This window comes from Leptonychotes weddellii, chromosome 12 (assembly GCF_054177405.1).
Source record: "Leptonychotes weddellii isolate Sample4059 chromosome 12, ASM5417740v2, whole genome shotgun sequence".
In the NCBI taxonomy this organism is placed as follows: domain Eukaryota; kingdom Metazoa; phylum Chordata; class Mammalia; order Carnivora; family Phocidae; genus Leptonychotes; species Leptonychotes weddellii.
The window spans coordinates 20,596,357-20,618,988 of NC_138380.1; the positions used below are offsets into that span (position 1 = coordinate 20,596,357).

Below are 22,632 nucleotides of genomic sequence, written 5' to 3' on the forward strand. Positions count from 1 at the left end.
AAAAACTGCTACAGGTCAAGCAACAGCCTAAAACCATAATTTGGTATGTGAGCTCTTACAGGTAACACTGGCCATATAATAAATCCAGAAAAGGATAACCAGGAAGGTGTTAACAGGGCTGGCAAACTAAATCATATGAAGAACAACCAAGAGAATCAGGAACAATTTCCACAAATAAGATCTGAGGCAGGAAAAGGAACATCAGAGCTGTTTCCAAGTATTTGAATGACTGTTAAATTAAAAGGCAGGTATTATGCTTTTACATATTTTGAATTTATTCTCCATGCACACAGTTCTAAGCTTTTCATATAATAAATGCTCAAATATTTGAAGTTCAGGATCAACTTACCTGTTGATGGTTAAGCCAACAAAAACAGTTGTTACAGGGCGCCTGGGTGGCTCAGTTGGTTAAGTGACTGCCTTCGGCTCAGGTCATGATCCTGGAGTCCCTGGATTGAGTCCCACATCGGGTTCCCTGCTCCGCAGGGAGTCTGCTTCTCCCTCTGACCCTCCCCCCTCTCATGTGCTCTCTCTCATTCTCTCTCTCTCAAATAAATAAATAAAATCTTTAAAAAAAAAAAAAAAACAGTTGTTACAAAGGAGTACCTGAGGTGATCTGAATGACAACTCAACAAAAGGGTATGGTCGGAGGAAGGAGGCTTAAAAATCAAAGTAACAGTATTTAAAAGCCTTTACTGAAGGAAGCTAAAGAGGATATGTAAAGCTTATTATCCTATAATTTAGAATTTGTCTTACATCAGATGACTTTCTTGACCACACCACTAGTTATATTTTAGCCCCTTTTGTAAATATTTCCCACAATGGGAAGAGTCCTTGTTTTTAATCTTACTTTACAAAGTGAAAACTGAGGCTGATGAAGTATTTGCTTAGCACCAACAGTATAACAATGGTTAAACTTGAATAAGAACCCCAAGCTTTTCACTCATAAACTCTTTGTTAAAATCACTGGACTCATTTGGAAGGCAGTAAACAAGTACAGTACTTAATTTAGCAACTCAACCCAGTTTGGTAATAACTTTGGTTTCACTTTTGTTACTCCCTTTGTCATCCAATCTCTAAATCCACAAAGAGTAAGTCCGCATTAAAACTCCAAAACATGTAAAAAATTTTATTTCTTAAAGCCTAAAGGCAAAAACAAAAAATTAAGATTTGAAACAAAGGATGTGTCTCTCTCGTGCTACTTAAGTTCTAGCCTTGGCACTATCAGTTCTATCATAAGCCAAATCTTGGCGATCAGGGTCTATTAGATACACACCACACTGTTTCTCCAGAAACCTAAGTGGCTTCCTTTGTGCATCAGAGATTTGGTGCAGAGCTGCAGCAATGTTAGTGCCAGAAGGCAATGAGAAAAAGGTAATGTTAGTAAAGGAAAAAGAGGTCTTCATGTATATGAAGAGAATAAGCACGTTGTTTGGAGATTCATTTTGTTTTATATATGTATTAAAACATGGTATTAGCTTCTCAGAAAATTGAAAAAGGCCAGAGTGGCACAGGACTTGATGGTATCTGAGGAGCAGCTACACCAGAATTTTAAAATAGCAAAATGCTAGTCAGCTCTAGTTGAAAAACTATAAAGGAATGTCCTAACAAGTGCCCACGCTCACAACTTCCTTCCCGAGGAGATTCATTTACATTATAATGGTTGCCAAGGTTACTTTAATTCCATCACCGCTCTTTTCTCTAGTTGCTAATCTGGAGCACCGGACTGGGTGGTACACATTAACAACCAAAACCTCAACTAAGGCTAACTCAAAACTCAGACTACTCAAAAGTTCATGACCTACAAAAAGACGAGTCATTCTAGCAACAGAAACTGCAGAAAGGTAGGGGCCATTTGTTTCCTATATTATATTCTACCCACGATCTCACTGCTACCTCCGAGAACATGCTAGGAGTCACTATTTTTATTTGCCCTAAGCAGAGATTCTTAGGAAAAGCTAGATAAATAACACAAATATTATACAGGGTAATGGGTCAAACCAGTGAGTGCTTATTCTAAGTATTTTTTCCCTTCCTTTAATAAAAAAAGGCCATTATCTAAGAGGACACTGAAGAGTGTTTCATACGACTCATCACTAAGTATCAGTATCATCTTCTAAGAGTGACAACATACAGTGCTGGCTGTACAAGTAGTACCTAAAGGAGAAATAAACAATGAGGCTAGTATATTCTGTATGAAAGTACCAACCAAACAGAACATACAGTAACAGAAAAAGTGAAGAGGAAATAAAGGCCAAAAAAAAAAAAAGAGGAAGATTTCAGAAACACGAACCCCAAATATTCACTTTAAGTATAGTTAGATTAACAATAAAATACGTTCCAATGATAATTTGTTATCAGAAATATTACTCCCAAAGGTAGTAACGATGGGAGACACAGGGTAGTGGTCTGCAGATATCCTCCTAGTCAACCAATAGATGCTTCAAACATCACCTCACTGAAGAAATGAAGTTTTACATTTACATATTTTTATTCTATTTATTCTCTTTTATCCCACTCCCATTAGCACTCAATTTAGGCAATTGCTGTAATATATTTAATGTGCTTACATATTTTCTTACAAACTGTGCAATGTGTTTTACTTACATACATTTTTTAATTTATATAAATGCTATTGTATTACACATCCCAGTCTGTTCCTTTTTTTTTTTTTAAAGATTTTATTTATTTATTGGACAGAGAGAGACACAGCGAGAGAGGGAACACAAGCAGGGGGAGTGGCAGAGGGAAAAGCAGGCTTCCTGTGGAGCAGGGAGCCCGATGCGGGGCTCGATCCCAGGACCCTGGGATCATGACCTGAGCCGAAGGCAGACGCTTAATGACTGAGCCACCCAGGCGCCCCCAGTCTGTTCCTTTCTGTTTTTATTCAGTACCTTGTTTTTAAGATACATCATGTTGCCATGTGCACATCTAGTCCACTGCTTCAAACTGATAGTTCTTAGTGGTATAAGTGTGTCATAATTTACCCATCATTAGGGAAAGAGTAGGACAACAAGTTTGTTTCCTGTAAACAAATAACACCATAATGAACAACCAGTTATATACTGTGTGAGCATTTCTTTCAGATATATGCCTAGGGAAAGAGCTTCTGGATCATGGGGTATACGTAATGTATAATCTGACTGAGTACTTCCTTCCAAAATGGTTAGACCAATCTATACTTCCACAAACACAGAACTAGCATAACTAGCAGCTACTATGGACCAGGCACTGGACTAGGCACTCTAGATCTTTTTTCTTCTATACCACCTCATCTTCCTTAGCTAGTCTTTGCCCCCTTTTGCTTTTCAGATCAGCTATCATCACATCAGAAATATGAAGGCAGGGACATCCTCCCTTACTTTTTCCCTGACCATCAAGTTCCCTACTCTACTCCAATGCCATGAGCTGCCAATGTCTCCACTAACCATGAAGCTTATGAAAACAAAATCAAACTTCAAATGTTATTTTTAAAAGGTCTGATTCTCAAAAAGTCATTAATTGAGGTTTATCTGTTACAGAGAACACTAAGAAATTCCTTTCTGAAATTCCTTTCATACATTTCAGAGCCATTCCTATTTTTCTGCTTTGGGGAAGTCTTGGAGGAATAGCTCCATCTCTTTGGAACCCTTTTCTTCATACATAAAAAATAAGGGGAGCTAGATTACAATCGGTGTTTTCAATCTATACTCTGGAACCCAAGGGTTCCAACTCTGAGGTGGCTCAAGAGGATCATCTCAGGACAAAAGGGGGCTACCTATATGCCTCTTCTTTTTTTTTTTTAAAGGTTTATTTACTTATGTTAGAGAGAAAAAGCAAGCACAAGCGGAGGGGCAGAGAGAGAGGGACAGAATCTCAAGCAGACTTGCGCTGAGCATTGAACCCAATGTGGGGCTCGATCTCATGACCCTGAAATCACGACCTAAGCTGAAACCAAGAGTCGGGACGCTTAACCGACTGAGCCACCCAAGTGCCCCTACCTATGCCTCTTCTGTTAGAACAGCACAATAAAAATTTTTTAATTATAAATTTTGAGAATCAGTTCTATTTAAGAAAAAGTTTATTCACACTACTAGTTGAGAGTGTTAACTGGTATAACCTCTATTGCATTTGGCAATATTTATAAAATAAAAAAAATACCTACCTTTTGAACCAGAAATTCTATTTGTAATAATTTATTTTACAGACATTCATCAATACATTAATACAAAGATATTCATTATGCCATTGTTCATAAGGGCAAAATATTGAAAACAACCATAAATAGCAAACTGGTTACATAAATTATGGTACATCCATTCAATGGACTATAGACTTTAAAAACAAAGCAGCTGTAAGATATATTAAGTAGGAAAAAAGCAAGATGTAGAATGTTGTTATGTAGTATACTACCTTTTCTATATTTTTATTTTTATTTTTTTATTTTATTTTTTTTAAGATTTTATTTATTTATTTGAGAGAGAGAATGAGGTAGAGCGAGCATGAGAGGGGGGAGGGTCAGAGGAAGAAGCAGACTCCCTGCTGAGCAGGGAGCCCGATGCGGGACTCAATCCCAGGACTCCAGGATCATGACCTGAACCGAAGGCAGTCGCTTAACCAACTGAGCCACCCAGGCGCCCCCTTTTCTATATTTTTAAAGGATATACACACTTGTACATAGCTGAAGGGTAACAAGAAGCCAGCTTTCATCTGGCAAGGTGGACATGTCTATTGGATGATGGTATTAAATTTAGTATTAGCATTGCCTACTCCTGTAGAATAAACATCCTTCTAACTGGATCTCACCTTCTTTTTTAATGGATCAACTTCCCCTGAGTTCATCAAGCCAGGTCTATCAAATGAATTGCCTTATCCCCAAGAACTGTTAGAAAAAATAATACATTCATGTAAATAACAGATGACAGTATCTATGCAGCTCAAAATTTATTAATTTTTACTTACTTTTGAACGATACTGTTCAATAGATAGCCACTAGCCACATGTAGCTGGTGGCTAGTCCAAATTAAAATGTGCTGCCAAAACAACACAGTAGATTTTGAAGATTAAGTCTAATAAAGGGCAAGGGGCACCTGCGTGGCTCAGTTGGGTAAGTGTCTGACTCTTGATTTTGGCTCAGGTCATGATCTCAGGGTGGGGAGACTGAGCCCTGCTTAGGGTTCTGTGCTCAGCAGGGAGTCTGCTTGGGATTCTCTCTCTCCCTCTCACCCTCTGCCCCTCCCCACTCTCTAAAATAAATAATTTTTTTTTATTTTAAAAATAAAAATTAAAAAGGGCAAAATATCTGAATTTTTAAATTGATTACATATTGAAATAACATTTTGGATTTGTTTGGCTAAATACAATATATCGGGTGCCTGGGTGGCTCAGTTGTTACGCGTCTGCCTTTGGCTAGGGTCATGATCCCAGGATCCTGGGATCGAGCCCCTCATCGGGCTCCCTGCTCTGCGGGCAGCCTGCTTCTCCCTCTCCCACTCCCCCTGCTTGTGTTCCCTCTCTCTCTGTGTCTCTGTCAAATAAATAAATACAATATATCGTTAAAATTAATTTTACTTGTTGCTTCTTACTTTTTAAAATGTAACTACTATGGGGCGCCTGGCTGGCTCAGTTGGTAGAGGATGAGACTCTTGATCCTTGGGGTCATGAGTTCAAGCCCCACAATGGGCATAGAGCTTACTTAAAAATACACAAATAAATTAATTAACTTTTAAAAATGTGACTACTAGAGGAGCCCCCAGCTGGCTCAGTCAGTAAAGCATATGACTCCTGATCTTGGGGTCATGACCTTGAGCCCCATGTTGGGTGTGGAGCCTACTTAAAAATTAATTAATTAATTAAAATGTGACTTAGAAAATTTAATTCTATACTTTCTGATTAATTCTGACACCCTGCTATATTTTTGATTAATTCACTTGCTCATACTCCACAAAAAACTACTTCAAATTTTCACCATTTTACTAAAATTTCTGAAGCCTTTTTTCTCTTCCCCTCCTTAGCTGATGACCTAGCTCAGAGAAAATAAAGGGTGGCTATAATATTGTCTTCAAGTCTCTTTACAAAATTAGATCTTTGAAATAAAGCCTGTAGATTACACTGTTTTGGCTTAATGAACACTGATGATTTTACAGCAGTATGGTACAACAAAGAGATTCAGATAGAAAATTAAAAGACTAGCTCTAGTTTCAACAAAACTGCTATTCTTTGAAAAATATTAACAATGTACCAATCATGTACAAAATAATTAAACATAAAGTATCTAGTTTTTTTAATCATAGTTTAAAAAAACAGTAATAGCTTCCCTGAAACTAATGTTATACTAAAAAGTCAGTTAGTATATTTCAAACTCTATTTCAGTATCAAATAAAATGATGGATTTAACTGAATTAAAAGATATAAAAAGCTATACAAAGGTAAAATTATATTAAAGGATAATAATGTAGTTTTGCCGACATTTTTTCTTCTTCCTGTCTATTAATGGTGCTTTGTGCCCAAGCTTATCTTGTTAGACCCCCTACAATGGTTCTAAGTATAGCTACCATTATGATTAGGACCTTCATAACAATTTCCAAAGCTATTTCTTGACGCCCTCCTTCAATTTCCACTTAGACACCAGTTCTGACTATCTGTAAAACATCTTCATTTAGATCTTATATTAACACTTCAAACACAAGGTAAAAAAAAGCTAAACTTGAGTTCTTATCCTGTAATACTTTAACCAAGTGTTCATATTATGATTCAGTCAAATAAGCATTTGGTTGAAGTGTTTACAGAACAAGTTCAGTTTTTTACCTTGTGTTTGATTTGACTAAATCATAATACTTTAGCAAAAAAGATACAACTAAACTAGGTTTGTTGCTTGTTTTTCTAATTTTTTACCCCTTTGAAAATTCATGAAACATAAAAATCTAAATAAGTATATTTTGAAACATCTGCATTCTTATCTCTGCTAAAGAATATATTTCGGGGGTGCCTGGCGGGGGGCTCAGTCGGTTAAGCATCGGACTCTTGGTTTTGGCTTAGGTCATGATATCAGGGTCAGCCTCTGCACTCAGTGCATAGTCTGAGTCTCCTTCGCCCTCTCCCTCTCCCCTCGCTTGCAAGCACATGCATCCTCTCTCTATAAAATAAATAAGATCTAAATATATATGTATATATATATATATTTACATATATATGTATATATATATTTACATATATATACATATATATATTTCTGTATTACAACCTTATAATTTGGTAATTATTTATATTTACAGATATAGAAACTAAGATGCTCTCTTGGCAAAATGCAGCATTTGGATTTTGCATTTACAGCTGTCTGCTCTGGAGCCTTGGACAAACACTAAGTGGAGTGCTTAATGGCATTTAACAAACATTAATTGAATTTCATTTTATTTGGCCTTTCCATTAGTAAACTATAATTGCTTACCACAGTGCTATTGTAAGCACTAATTCATATTTATAAGTGCTCTAAAGAGAGTATTCTTTGATACTGTGCTACATCTTGGCAAGGCCCCAATCTTCCTAGGGTGCCCTTCATTTATTTCCCCAAGATTGGGACACAGGCTTCAAGAGTCTGACTGCAAACCCCAAAATACCCATCATCCTTGCTCCCTTTAAGCCAACAGCCCCCTTGATGAGTATCCCAGTCTTTAAGTACAGATACTTATCTATCATGATCTCTGCTACATATTTAAGGAACAACTCTGAAGAAAAAAAGAGTAAATAAAACTATAAAATCTAAAAAGTAGGTTTTCAGCCAAAGGAGTCTTAACTGGTTTAACCTAATGCTCTTCAATAAAACTAGTATTGCTTTAGAATTGCCAAGTATCATCATGTGATTATATACTACTTACTGTTCTTATTGCTATTGTCTAGCAACTGAGTCTGAAAACTCTTGGGCTCTTTCCAAAGGCTTGATTACCAGTGACATCTGACAGAGAATCTAACCAAGAATGTTACATACAAGAGCTGAAAATACTAAAGTTTTCATGTGTGTGACTGCATCAGGAGTTACATTCATTCAAGGGACAGAGGTACTTGAGCTGATAAGGGGAGAGAAGTATGTTACAAATCAATGGTTCATGATGGGGCTCAGCTCTATTACCACAAACATTCAGCACCTATTATGTGCTAGCATTACATTGTGAAAATCCACCAAAAGCAAGCCAAATACCTAATGAACAAAACGTGGGTCCACTAACCAACAAAAGAGATTTAAAGACATTACCTAAGGGAAGGAGTAAGAGAAAAAAATAAAATCAATGATTTCTGGAATACCCAAAAGATCCTTTATAAAGACCATAAAATTGATAAGCCACTATAATAACTCAGAAGGCAGTGTAAAAGGAAAAGAATCTAGAATTAGCTATGTAGATTAATGGGTATATTCATACTGGAAATAATTACTTTTGGATATCAACATTAACAAGCTATATGATTTATCATCATTATTGATGGGGTTCAGAACATGATGTCCCAAAATATGGCACCTTGGCATAATGAATATTAAGGCCTTGCTAAGTTTCCCCAGTTTACTACCCTTACCTCAGACCCTTTTGTCCTATCACATTTTGCCACAACTTTCCACTCTTCATCAAAACTAGCATAAAAACATTCAGGTTTGGGGCTCCTGGGTGTGCAGTTGGTTAAGCATCCGACTCTTGGTTTTGGCTCAGGTCCTGATATCCATGTTGTGACAGTAAGCCCTGTGTCAGGCTCCACGCTCAGCATGGAGTCTGCTGAGATTCTTTCTCCCTCTCCCTCTGGCCCTCCTGCTCGTGCTCTATCTCTCTCAAATAAATCTTTTTTTTTTTTTTTAAAGATTTTATTTATTTATTCATGAGAGACAGAGAGAAAGAGAGGCAGAGGGAGAAGCAGGCTCCCAAGGAGCAGGGAGCGCGATGCGGGACTCGATCCCAGGACCCTGGGATCATGACCTGAGCCGAAGGCAGACGCTCAACCATCTGAGCCACCCAGGCGCCCTCAAATAAATCTTAATAAAAAAAAATTCAGGTTAAACGATTTCTTTGGGTTTTCATTTTCTTACGAAGGCTCTCATCTCATGTAAAACTTTTATTAAATAACTCTGCTTTTCTCTTGTTAATCTGTCTTTGTCAGTCGAATGTATAGGGCCCTAGCCAGAAAGCCAAGGAGGGGGTAGTAGAAAAAATATTTTTTTCTTCCCCTATAGTTTTAGTGACCATGAAGGAACAGCTGCGACATCTCACAATCCTTGAAGACTATAGCTAAAAATCCTGGGGCAACTGACAAAGGCCAGCAAAAGGTAAGAATTCTTACAAAAGTCAGTCTCCTGGATTTTTGTCTCTTGTCTGGTCAAGAAAGGAAGGTGAACTTCTCCTTATGCCTTCTTTTCCAAATTCAGATTAGCAGGAACAAAAACATTTGTAAGAATTAGTTTTTTGGACTGTGACTGTCATGAATATGGTTTTGGATACCATTGGTTATTGATCCTTAGCCTCCCAGAAAAAGTCACTGTTTTCCTGTCTCTTTGTCTTTCATGTCCTTTGTCTTAAGGAGTTCTTTATACCACCTGTAAAGATAACAAAAAGTCTTAACTTGCTTAGGCTATCTTTGGGAGTAACTCTGGCTCTTAAAGGGGTCTGCATCTTTTGCATCCTCTTTGGGAATGCCCCTTGCATCCATAGGTAAGCCATAAAAAGGTTTGCTGGTTTGGAGTCACACTGAAATAGGTATGCCTTTGAAGAGTTTGACTTTTATATCTAAAAGGATTTTTAGGGGCGCCTGGCTGGCTCAGTCAGTAGAACATGCGACTCAGAGTCATAAGTTCAAGCCTATTAAAAAGAAAAAAATTTAAAAAAGAAAAAAGAAAAAAAAAAGGATTTTTAGAGGGCACTCATCCTAAACAAATGTCCTATTGGTACCTACAGATAGATCAGATTGGAAAAGAAAAAGGAAAGAAAAAGGGTAAATACAGTAGAATGCCTTGGCTGTCTGAGGAAAAGAAACAAACACACACGCACAAAAAAACCTCCCTTAAGATTAGGAGGTTGAGGGCGCCTGGGTGGCTCAGTCGTTAAGCATCTGCCTTCAGCTCAGGTCATGATCCCAGGGTTCTGGGATCGAGCCCGCATCAGGCTCCCTGCTCCGCAGGAAGCCTCCTTCTCCCTCTCTCACTCCCCCTGCTTGTGTTCCCTCTCTCGCTGTCTCTCTGTCAAATAAATAAAAAATCTTAAAAAAAGAAAAAAGATTAGGAGGTTGAGGGGCGCCTGGATGGCTCAGTCAGTTAAGCAGGGTAAGCATCTGACTCTTGGTTTTGGCTCAGGTCATGATCTCAGGGTCATGAGATAGAGCCCTACCTCGGGCTCCTGTGCTCAAATGTATTAACAGTCATTGAATTGTCATTTACAATGGGTATATTTTATCCTATGTAAATTTTACCCCAGTAAAGCTGTTAAAAATTTAAAAATATATTCAGAGGAACCTACACAAGCAAATATTGAGTTATTATAGAGTTCTAGAAATTAAAAAAAAAAAAGTGTGGTATTGGTAAAGAAATCAACAAAGAGAGCAATAAAACATAATACAGAACCCAGAAACAGAATGGATGATACAGAGGATGTGACAAAAAGTGGTATTACATATGAGGACAGGGAAAAGTTTCTAAAATAACGATCAAAACGGACAAACTACATGGAGGAAAAAATAGATCAATTTTACATTACATATTTTAACTTCTGTATAAAAGTCATTATAAGTAAAAAAGACAAGCCATAGACCAGAGGATATTTGCAACACAAATATCTGATAAAGGATTAGAACAAACATAAAGAACTCTTAAAAATCAATAGGAAAACCAATGAGATCCCAATAGAAAAATGGGAAAAGACATGAATATAGACATTTTATTTTTTTTTAAGATTTTATTTATTTATTTGAGAGACAGTAAGAGAGAGCACGAGTGGGGGTGGGGGTGGGCGAGGGGAGGGAGAAGCAGGTTCCCTGGAGCCTGGCCCACGGGGACACGGGGTTCTATCCCAGGACCCCAGGATCATGACATGAGCCAAAGGCAGACACTTAACCGACTGAGCCACCCAGGCACCCCCTTAGACATTTTACAAATAAGGAAATCCAAAAGGAACTACAAACATATTAAAAGATGCTCAGTCTCATTAATATCCAAGGAAATGCAAATTAAAACAGAGATACCATTTCACAACTACCAGACTGACAAAATTTAATATCTGATAATACCACACATTATTAAGGATTCAGAAAACAAGTGTTAATAAAACCACTTTAGAAAGCAATTTGGGAGTATCTGGTAAAGTTGGTATACCTTAAGCAATTTTGCTTACGGGATATACACTAGAGAAACTATCATATACGTGATAAGGAAACATGATTTAAAGATGTTCACTCCAGTTCAAAAAAACAAGAGGAAACATTAATAGGGAATGGGTAAACTGTGGTAGAGTCACACAATGAAGCACTACACAGTAGGTTAACACGACTCAACTAGAAAATCTACATGTATCAGACTAGTTAAAACTCAAAATAAAGTTGAGTGAAAAAAGTAGGTTGCAGAATAGTATCCGCTCTACAGTACCATTTATGTTAAGTTTACAAACACACAAACAATGCTACATGTTGTTTATCAATATACAATTGATACTGATAATATATTGCAAAGGTGTTAAAACATGAAGGGGAACAATAAACTGCAAAGTTTGGACAGCAGTTACCTCTGTGATAGAGGGAGAGAAAAGAAGAAAGGGAATAAACAGAGAAGGGGTACAAAAGGCTCTTCAATTTTGTCTACAATGTTTTATATCTTTAAAAGTATCTCCAGAAAATTTTGCAAAATGCCAACATTTGTTAAATTGGGCAGCGTGTACAATTTTCTCCATACTCTTCCATATGCTTAAAAAAAATTTTAACAGGCTTTTGGTCAAATGCAAACATATACATGTACCAGACACCAAGAGAAAAATACTTAACTTTTTGTAACCTACATTTGTAAAACTCTTCTAGCAATGTCTCTCTGGTGCCTAATTCCCTTAGTGTGATAAAAACTTTCAACTATTAAGCACAAACATGCTACATGTGTCAGAGTCTCCTTTTCCCTAACTAAATACTAAAGTTTTCATGTGTGTGACTGCATCAGGAGTTACATTCATTCAAGGGACAGAGGTACTTGAGATACCTTCTCACAAAATGCTGCCCAAGGAACTAAAAAATCTGGCTTTGTTGATACCAGTGATCTCTTTATCAACCAACAATCAATGTGCCATCCTCAGCCAAAATCAGCATAGTTTAAAAATCTTTTAACCGGGCGCCTGGGTGGCTCAGTTGGTTAAGCGACTGCCTTCGGTTCAGGTCATGGTCCCGGAGTCCTGGGATCGAGTCCCACATCGGGCTCCCGGCTCAGCGGGGAGCCTGCTTCTCCCTCTGACCCTCTCCCCTCTCATGCTGTTTCTCTCTCTCTCTCTCTCAAATAAATAAATAAAATCTTAAAAAAAAAAAAAATCTTTTAACCTACAACTAAATTACTCCCCTGAGTCATCCTTAAGTTTCATCACAGGTCTTATGCAAACCTATACTACGAATGACCCAAGAGGTAAAAAGACCAAAATTACACCTCTTTCTAGTTTTAACATAATTTTCCCTCTCTGCCCTACATTCTTCAGTCCCACACACCCACAGAGGACTCAGGAGGAGTCCTCCACATAGGTGCAATATTTCTGGATCTTCCAGTCCTGGGCAGATTTATGTGACTCAGATAGCATTGAGGAGTGTGTTCATTAGTATCAAAGGAAACTGAACATGGAACTCTGCTTAACCAGCAATCTAGAATGCAAGCTCCTGAGAGAAAATAAGAGAAGAATAACTTTTCCATCCAAGCATGATGAGTACATCAAACTGAAAATGATGCCCAGGAACAAGCAGTTCCAGAAACAGGGAATTCAAATTAAACTGGCTTTGTAACATTCGCTGTTCTGCAGACCCAATGGCAGTCCGTCTGTTTTTGCTTTATTTTCTGGCTCAGTTCAAAGTACCTTAGAGAGTATACTTGTCCCTTCTCCTCAAAAATATGGAAAAAACTACTCAAGCCTTATGAAAATCTGAGTTGTCAGCATTACTTGTTGGGTGTCAGTGTGTGTGTGTATCTCTGCTGGGGGGTGGGCTCCAGGGTTTATGTGGTCTGTGTGGGATATCTCCGTGGGTACCTGTAGGGAACTCTCTATGGAGGCGAGACACATGAGGTCTCTCTGTGGGTGTGGGTATGGGTTTATGTGTGCGAAGGGTTTAGGTAGAGGGGTTCTGAAGGGTTCTGTTTTATGAAGGATCTGTGTATGTCTGTCTATCTTTGTGTATCTGTGCCTGTCTGTGGTTCTATTGTCTCTATCAAGTATTTTATTACAAGTATTTTAATAAGCTTTAGTATACATTTCTACCCTTCCAAAAAAACCCTGAAATGATTTTCTTGCCTCTCCACAGTGAGGTTTCATAAGAGAAGCATGAATAAGACCAACTGCTAAGCCAGTATTACTCAACAATGAATAAAAAAAACTAGGGTTCTGGTGGGTATATATTAGTACAGAACCAGAGGTGCCCGAGATTGTGCATTCCTAACAAGCTCCCAGGAGATGCCAATGCTTCTGGTCATGGACCAGTTTGAGTAGCAAGGATCTAAAGGATTCCAAACTTAATAACTGCCCCTAACTAGACTTCGAATGTAGATTTTCCACAGTATCCTCTGACTGACATGTATATCAGATCAGCTTGAGTGTTCTACATCTGACCATAAGTTAGAACTTACCATTTTGTTTTGTATACAAGTCTCCTGTGAGTTTGGTTTGAATGAGCCAGCCCTAAGAGGTAAATGACCTCTAAGTGTACTAAAAATGTGAATTTCAGAACTTGTACAGTTGGAACATGGAAATTTCATAAAGGTTCTGCTACACTGTGAAACCTCTTGAGTAGGCAATCAACTACTTTTCCCAAGGTGATACACCTCAATTTCAGTGTTGACCTCTCCAAACTGCAACAATTACTGCCTCCAGTATTGGCTCATATCAAACCAGATCGTATTTATTTATTTTCATATCTGCATTCCCTACCCTCTTTTTGAGAACAAGAATGATTATGTCGCTGATTTAATAGTCCTATCACTTAGCAGTGTTCAGCACACAGGACATAAAAGGTTTTTGCACAAAAAAAGTTCACAATACATTAGGGAGATTATTAGAGAAGTATCCAGAAATAGTAAAGTTGCTTCCCTATTTCTAGAATATAGTCCAGCAAAGGCCCTTAAAAGGAGACAGCATTAGACCCATCATCTTTTCTCCCTTATAGAAACAACAGATATGAATGTAGTAAAAATTCCTATTCCATTCTGTCTCCCAAAGCAGAGTCACCCAAGACTAGACTCAGTCAAGCTTTATCCAATAATTTTATTGAAGAAGACACCTTATTTACTTGCTAGGAAAAGAAGTCTTTCTTCAACCTAGAGGAGGTAATAACAACCTTGAAATGTAGAAACAAAAAAAGAAAGAAAAAAAATGAAATGTAGATGGACACAATTATGGAATCAGGGCAAAATTTTTTCTTCCTACAGTCTCATTATATGTACTCAATTCCTGGCAATGCCTTACGAAAAATAAGGTGTCATTTTGAAAAAGGACCACATATTTTTCCAACTTAGTATAACTGCAGAAAGTAAGTTCCTCTATAGACCACTGCAGAATAGGATGTATATCTAAAATATCACTGAGGCTCCAGTTTCTATCAAAACATAAATTTAGATCCACTAAACAATAATAAACATTTATAATTATGTTTGTTTATAAACAATAAGTAAAATTTGCTACAATAGCAAGTGCTTCGATGAATAACTCACTATAAGCACTCAGTACTGCCAGGATGGCAATTTTTAGTGTCATTCTTGACTTAAATAGTCTTCAATCTAAAGTTACATCTATATGTCCAGCTAAAAGAAATAAAAACAGTGGAGAAGGACAAGTTAAAGAAAAAGAAATAGAAAACAAACCTGAAAAAGTAAAATATTAAATTTTATTTTGGAACAAATAGAGCTATCTTATATCACAAACAGTCCCTATCTTACATTATGAACAAAACTGAATTCCAGTCCATTCCAGATGGACTGGGGACCAAGATATAATAAACACAGCCATAAAAACAGTTGAAGAAAACATAAAATAATTTGTTTATAAACTGGGGTAGAAAAGGCTATTCTAAGACACAAAATGTTTAAGTCATGAAGGAAAACACTGCCCAATCTGACTACATAAAAACTTTCAAAATCATAAACAAAGTCACAAGTCAGTAAGAAATAAAATAGAAAAAAATATCCAGAATAGTAAAGAATTCCTACAAGCTGACATGAAAAACACAAGTCAGTAGGAGGGCAGAGATCTTCATCTATTTTGCTCACTGCTGTACCCCTAGCATTTGGCACATAGTAGTCACTCAATAAATATTGTTAAGTAGGAAAAAACGCTAATAAAAACAACAGTAAACAATTTTCCTCATAAAAGACATAAAAATACCCAGTGGTTGGTAAAGGTGTGGTGAAAGGGTTGTCTTGTTTATAGTTAGTTAATGTATAAAATGGTACTACATTTTTGAAGGCATTAAGTTTAAAATGTGGATTATCTTTCAACTCCAGAATTCTGCTTTTAGGTATCTACCCTAGAAAAACACTGACACATGCACACAAATGCATACAGGTAGTTACTATAGCACTGTCTATAAAGGAAAAAAAAAATTAAGTGAAATATGTATCAGCAGAAGAATGATTTAATAAACAACAATAGTATGAACTTTGGAAATCAATTCAGTGTCAAAAAGACTAAGAGAGATCTATATATATTGATATGGAAAGAGCTCCAAGTGAAAAAAAAAACAACCTGCAAATATATAGTATGCTTTTATTTATGTAAAAGTTATTATAAAACTACAAATTCTTCTATGTGCAAATATAGGGAAAAAAAAAAAGTCAAGAAGGATAAATTGATAGATAGCAGAAGTCGCCTGTGGAGAAGGCAATGAGACTGGCTGAGGACCAAGGAAGGACTTCTGCTTTATTAAACTGAATTATTTTATAAGAAAATATTCAGGCATTACTTGTGCAATTAAAAACATTTTTTTAAAGGGAAGAAAAATAATGTAAACACCATTTAACTGATACGAAGAAAACAAGAACATATTTTGGGGATTAGACAAAAATATCCATTTTGGACATGTTAATTCTTAAGTCCAACTGCAAGTAGGCAGTTGGGCACATACAAGATTGGCATTTGGAAGAGGGGTCTTAGCTAAAGAAATAATCTGGGGAGTTGCTGGGATGTAGATGACACTTAAAGGTATAGGAATGGTGTGGATGACTTAGGAAGAAAACACAATGGAAAGAGCAGACAGCTCAGGATCAAGGAGAAAGAGCCAACAAAGGAGACTGAGAAGAAGTGGCCGAAGAAATAAGAAGAAAACTAATAAAGAGCTGTGTCATGGAAGCAAGAGAGGAGAGTGGGTAAGAAGTTGGTGTCAAATGTTACCAAGGTCTTGATGAGGGCTGAAAAAACAGACTACCATGTTTCCCAATCTGATGGGACATTAGCAACGTTAGCAAGAGGATTTTGTTCTGGTCAGAGCATTAAGGTGGGAGTGGGTTAAAGAGTTTGTGGAAAGAAAAAATGTACATAGTGTGTGCTGAAAGCTCCTTTAATAAGCTTAGCTGTGAAAGGGAGTAGAAAGATAGGAGAGAAGCAGAGAGGAGATATAGGGTTTAGAGGATAGGGTTTTCAAACTGGTAGAGATTAAATCAAGTTGGAATACTGCAGGAATGGCTTTAGTAGAAAGAGGAAATAATCAGAGGAAGAAGTTCTTTAGGACAGGAGAATGTGATTACAGCACCTGTAGAGAGGTCTCTACAGAATGAAGGATGCTTCCTCTATCTAACAGGTGGGAAGGAGAAAAAGCTAAGCCCCAGATGCAGGTAGGTCTGTCGATTTGGGAGGTACAGAAATGAAGGAATTCCCTTTTGGTGGCTTCTGTTTTTATACTAAAGTATAAGGCATATCACTGGTTTAAAAAGAACACATGAGATTAGAAAGAGAGACAGTATGAAACAGTCATTTGCAGTGGGTAGGAAAGTGAACGTACTAGAGAAATGTATAATATTGTTAGGCAATGCTGATTATGCACATGAGGTTGACAATTATGAATTCAGTGACATCATTCTGCCTGGTTTTCTGGTTTTCTCTAGCAACTCTCAGCTCCATGGTTCAGCTCTCAGGGTGGAGAACCTGCTTCAGGGCCACAAAGCTAAAAAACAGCACCCAAAATCATACACAGAATGGGGCTGGCAAAGACATGATTGCTAATGTTAAGCAGGAGGTGCTGCGGCTTGGGTTTCACCATTATAGTTCTGAATACGAGATGCCACACTAACAACTCCCCCACTGTTGCCCCTGTAACTTGATCTTGCTGCTAGAGGCTGATGCTACTTGGGGATTTATTGATAATGGAGGGGGAAGTTGTAGAGGACATGGTGCAAAGATCTGGGGGAACTGGATCAGCAGAGAGGATGAGGAGAGTGGTAAGGGAATGAGTATTAGAAGATAATGGATAACAGGACGTCAGATAGTAAATGAGGCAAACAGAGATGTGAGGCATGGTGGTTTAGGCCTTCTCTCTAAGGAGTGCAGATTCTGAAATCTAAAAGGTTGCAGAGTGGTCTTCACAGCAGCCCAGGTGCAGGAGCTTAAGCAGATTTCACATGGAATTTGGTCAGAGAAGGAGGGGGTTGGCAGTGTGACAAAGCCTCCCACTGTCGCTGTGGGCAGTGTTTCATCTCACTAACCCCAAAGGCATCACAGACTGGCAAAGCCTTGAGCAAGTTAATTATTCGCTTTGAGCCTATATTTTCTCATCTGTAAAATAAAGTGAATAATATTCATCTGATAAAGTTGTTATGAGGATTAAATGAGATGAGATAGCTGTCTGGCACAGAGTAGGTTTTCAGTAAATGGCAGCCATAAGTCAAGAGTCATAACCGAAGCCAAGAGAATTTTCCAAGACAAGGTAGTCAACAGTACCAAAGCTGTTAGAGTGATCAAAAGGGTTCACATGGAGCACTGCAGGAGATAAGTTTATAGGGAAGATGAAGTCAGTTTTAGCCTCAGGTTACTTAACTCTCAATGACAGCTTTGCAGTATTCAGAAAGGCTCTAAGGAAAAGCCTGATTTATAGTCAACCAGCTCTAGAACCGGTTCTGAGCTTAGAAAAACCAGGTGGCCCAAACCAATACAGGTTCTGAGCTTAGAAAAACCAGGTGGCCCAAACCAATATATTTCTACTGATAGAACCTTAAAGAAAAGAATAGGAAATCACTAGCTATTAATGCTGTCCAAGTGTCCAGTGTCCAAGAAGGAAAATGGCTAACTGAATTGTTGCAGGATATAGTTGGGGAAGAGGGGACTAAAAATCATACATATCATGTCTTAAGTTATTTAATCAAAATAGCTTTAGACTCAGAACTGTAACAGGGAATTTCAATCTACTTTTTCCTCTGCTCTGCTCTAACTCTCGGGCCACAGGTCATTCAGACTATAAAAAGCTCCTACAAATTCCATAGAAACCTGATCAAGCTTACTTAACCTTTTACTAGGTAAATGGAATTTCAGCTCCTGTAATTGTGCATAGCACTTGAACACGATGGCAGGGTGATGGATCGGGGCAACTGTCAGGATTGCTCTCCCATATGCCTCAGTTGTACTTCTCTCGTGATTTATTTAAACAAAGGCTACCATGAGAGAAACTGTATATTCTTTATAAACTCAACTCGACAAGGAGCCTAAATAAAATTTTCAATAAATCTTTTCTTTTCCCCTTTCATTGCAGGATAGAGAAACACTTTCTGTAATAAAGAAGCTCACTCTCCCTTCTTCACGAATTATCCATTTCTTCAATTAACTGGACAAGACATCAAATATACAACTGCAACTTCAGCTCTGACCAACCTCCCAAAACACCTCTATTTTCAATCTTTCCCAGGCCCAAGGAGAAGAGAATTCACAAATTATGCTAATACAAAATACGGGCTACTTTCTCAGAAAACTCATAAATGTTCAAATATATGGTAAGACCATTACACAAGCTCAACAAATAAAAAGAAACTGCCTGTTAGTGAAATAACAAAAACATCCACAAAAAATATACAAATTAACTAAGATTTAAAAAGTTCAATCTGAGCTTTGGAACAGAGAAATGAAACTTCAACTGAAAAGCAAGAGAGTCTAGGCTTTGGAGTCAAACAGATTAGAGTTCTGTTAGCTCCATCACATTACTAAATGTGTAACCTTAAGACAAATTCCTTAATTCTTCAATTCTGTTTCCTCAATAAAACAAAGAGAATACTACCTATCTCCAAGAGTTCTTACAAGGATTAAGTAAAATAGTGTATGCAAGGCTCTAATACAGTGCCTGGTATGTAGCCGGAATACACAACAGTGTGCTTCTCCTTCTAATTTTCAAAAGGCTTAATGAGAGACTCATTCATAAAGAAAGTAGGACTTAAAGAACAGGAAAAAAATTGTTAGCTGGACAGAAAGAAAGAGCATATTCTTCGGTCCTTCAGATTTATTTATAACTTTAAAAATATGGATACATTTTTTTAAAAGTAAGGACAAATTTATCAGATTGTCAGTAAATTATTAATGTGAAAATGCATCATTGATTTTGGAACACTTTTTTATATATAAGATACTCTTCTTCCTTATAATTTTACAACTTTTTGAGGTTCTACATTTGTGCTTTTTTTTTTTTTCCTGTCTTATTCCTAGAATCCTGACTCAGACCCTCCTTACTTTGGTTTTGGAGCGACCTAAACCTTTGGCCAGATAGGAGTACCTTAGAGTTCACTAAGTATTCTCAAAGATTTCTGGGCAAAGACCAGAATCCAGCATCTAAAAATTTAGAAAGAATCAGTGTGGTATAATAAAAAGGACATGGGCTTTGGAAATAGGTAAAGGTTTAAAACAGATTTGAGTCCTACCTCTGCAACTTGCTAGATATATAACCTTGGGCAAGGCACTTTATCTCTCAGGACCTCATTTCTTTATCTGTAAAATGGAGATAATGCCACCTATATCTCAATGTGTTGTTGTCAAGATTAGAAAAATGCGTATAATAATTCCTGGAATAGAAAAGGCCAATGAATGGTAAATCATATTCAGATCAATCTGCCAACTGTCTTACTGAACATTTTGTAAGACTGTTTTTTCCTAACTGGCAAAAGGAGTCATACTGTTCCCACATTCCCATTCCTATAACCAAAAGGTTCCATTTTAGTAATCTATAATGAACCAAATCAAGAGCTTAAAGAATTCAGGGCAAGAAAGAACTAACATGGCTCAACTCATTCTCTGCTGACAGAAACAAATCCAGTACAAAGTGGATACGTTTGCCAAAAAAAAAAAAAAGACTGCTTGAACATGGTCATTACCAATACTGATGTAAGCACAAACGAGCTGCAGTTCTTAGGCTTGCAGCCTTACTGTCAGAAAGTTTTTTAACTTTTCTGAAATATATCCTCTCCTGCCTTGTCTTCCCTGCTGTGCTATGACACTCTTATTATCCTATTTTTAAGAACACAGGAAAGAAATCCTCTCAACTATTACTACTGCATTCACTTGGAATTTATCTGCCTATTTCACAAATCACTTCTTACAGAGATTTTTGGTTGGGTTCACTTGATATGAGCTTATGAAGAAAGACATTAATACAAATTTATGATAGCATGATGACAAGATCTGGTCCCCACAGCGCCACAAGTTACACGATGGAGGTAGGAGCCAAACATAAGATGTGACTAAGTAACCTGCACACCATATGTTCACCCTTGTTAACTACTGCACTTGGGAATTCTGGCTCTTATAAAAAGTTTATTTCCCTTGTGTGGCTAAGCAGAGTACCAGACCTAAGAAAACTGATGACAAATACATGAATAGTGTAAGGGAAACATCAACAAAAATGTGACTTAAGATAAATAAGCTTGTATGTGACCGTTACAAAATAAAAGCAGTAGTCACCAATTACACATACAAAGGCAGCTATTTCAAGCCCTAGTACTCCCAGTCCCTTCCCTACAGTAAAAGCAGAAGGGTGTCGAGGTCATTATGATTATTTAAATAAACAATCTAAGAATCAAGAAAGACTGAACAAATCAAAATGTCACACTGCAGTCCCTTAGTGAGGCGACTTTCAACTTGGGAAAAGAAGGGCAGTCTCCTGCACTTATTTTAATTTAGTCAATTCAATATCAAGAAAGTTAAAGATTCTATCGCCAAAATGGAGCTCAGCAATGCCTTTAGTTGTGTCATACAGCTGTATCCTTGCCCCAGAGCTTCAACTGCTTAAGTTCCAGCAAAAGTTGTTTTCTGGTTGCAATTAACATTGTAAGGCAAGCTCAGCCCTGTCTTCCATAGCCTTGAGGCTGCTGAGTAAATCTAGAATCATGGAACCTACATTTTGATGCTGGAAAAACAGGAAGAAAGTGGTTCTGGACAAGGAAAATGGGCACGAAGCACATCTAGATTTAAGAAAAACAAACTGATATGCTAGCCCGGGATTTTTTAACTTCTTTATATAGAATCTATTGAATGGGACGTACCTTTCAGGGGAGGTCACAGGGACATGCACTTAAACCATGATGGGAGGACGAATAAAATAAAATCATCCTTAATAATAATAGCTATCACCTCTTAAGCCCCTAGTATATGTGCCAAGTTCAACGCTAAAGCCCTTTACAAATATTTCTAATCCTCAATCATATTAATACCCTCATTTTATACAAGCGGAAACTAAGATTCAGAGAATTCAGATGGTTATTTTGTAACTTTCACACTAGTTAGTGAGGATACTATACTAGTATTGAAACCCAGATCTGCCTGACTTTGTAAATTCCATGCCCTAAAAGTAATTTGTTAAACACTATTACCCTCAAGAGATCTAATCAAGTTACAGATTTTACACGGAAAGATCCCTAATCACAGAAAAAAGATTTGGCCAAAGTTATAAAGCAACTCAACCAGTCAGAAATGTTTCAGATTTCAGGACACATACCCAGATACTACCAGCCCCAGGATCTGTGCTGCCTCCTATAATTCCTTTCAGAGGAGTTTCATACTGCAAATGAGACAGACACTGTCCTAAAGCATAATTAAACAAATTCCCTCAGTCTTGCATCTGACGTCATCTATCACCTATACTTAGGGAATTAGAATGAAACAGTTATCTGCTTTATACCTTAATCATGAAACTATTACAACAAAAGTTAGGCTGGATCCAGAGTTCCAATTCAGCCAGGCGTTACACAGTGAAACCACTGCAGACTTCTCATCACTTTACTGCTGTTCTGACAAAGCAATTAAAAATCACTCACAACAATTAAAAAATAAATAAATCACTGTGTTCATATAATGCCTTAGAAATTAGAGCCATAAATCCCTTTTTTATGATCCATACCTCTGTCTTTTCCAACATTTGCCCCTTTATCCCTGGGCTGATTTCGCTTTATGAGAGGAGAGACACACCACCACGGATGGCCACTGTAAGGGTAATACTGGAGTA

At 37.4% G+C, this 22,632-nt stretch overlaps 1 protein-coding gene across 3 annotated transcripts in view; it reads right to left on the reverse strand.

Annotated features, from left to right (window-relative positions):
- The window catches only part of AHCYL2 (adenosylhomocysteinase like 2), a 163,623-nt gene that overhangs the window by 139,709 nt on the left and 1,282 nt on the right, over positions 1 to 22,632 (reverse strand). The gene's annotated exons all lie outside the window — the stretch shown is intronic.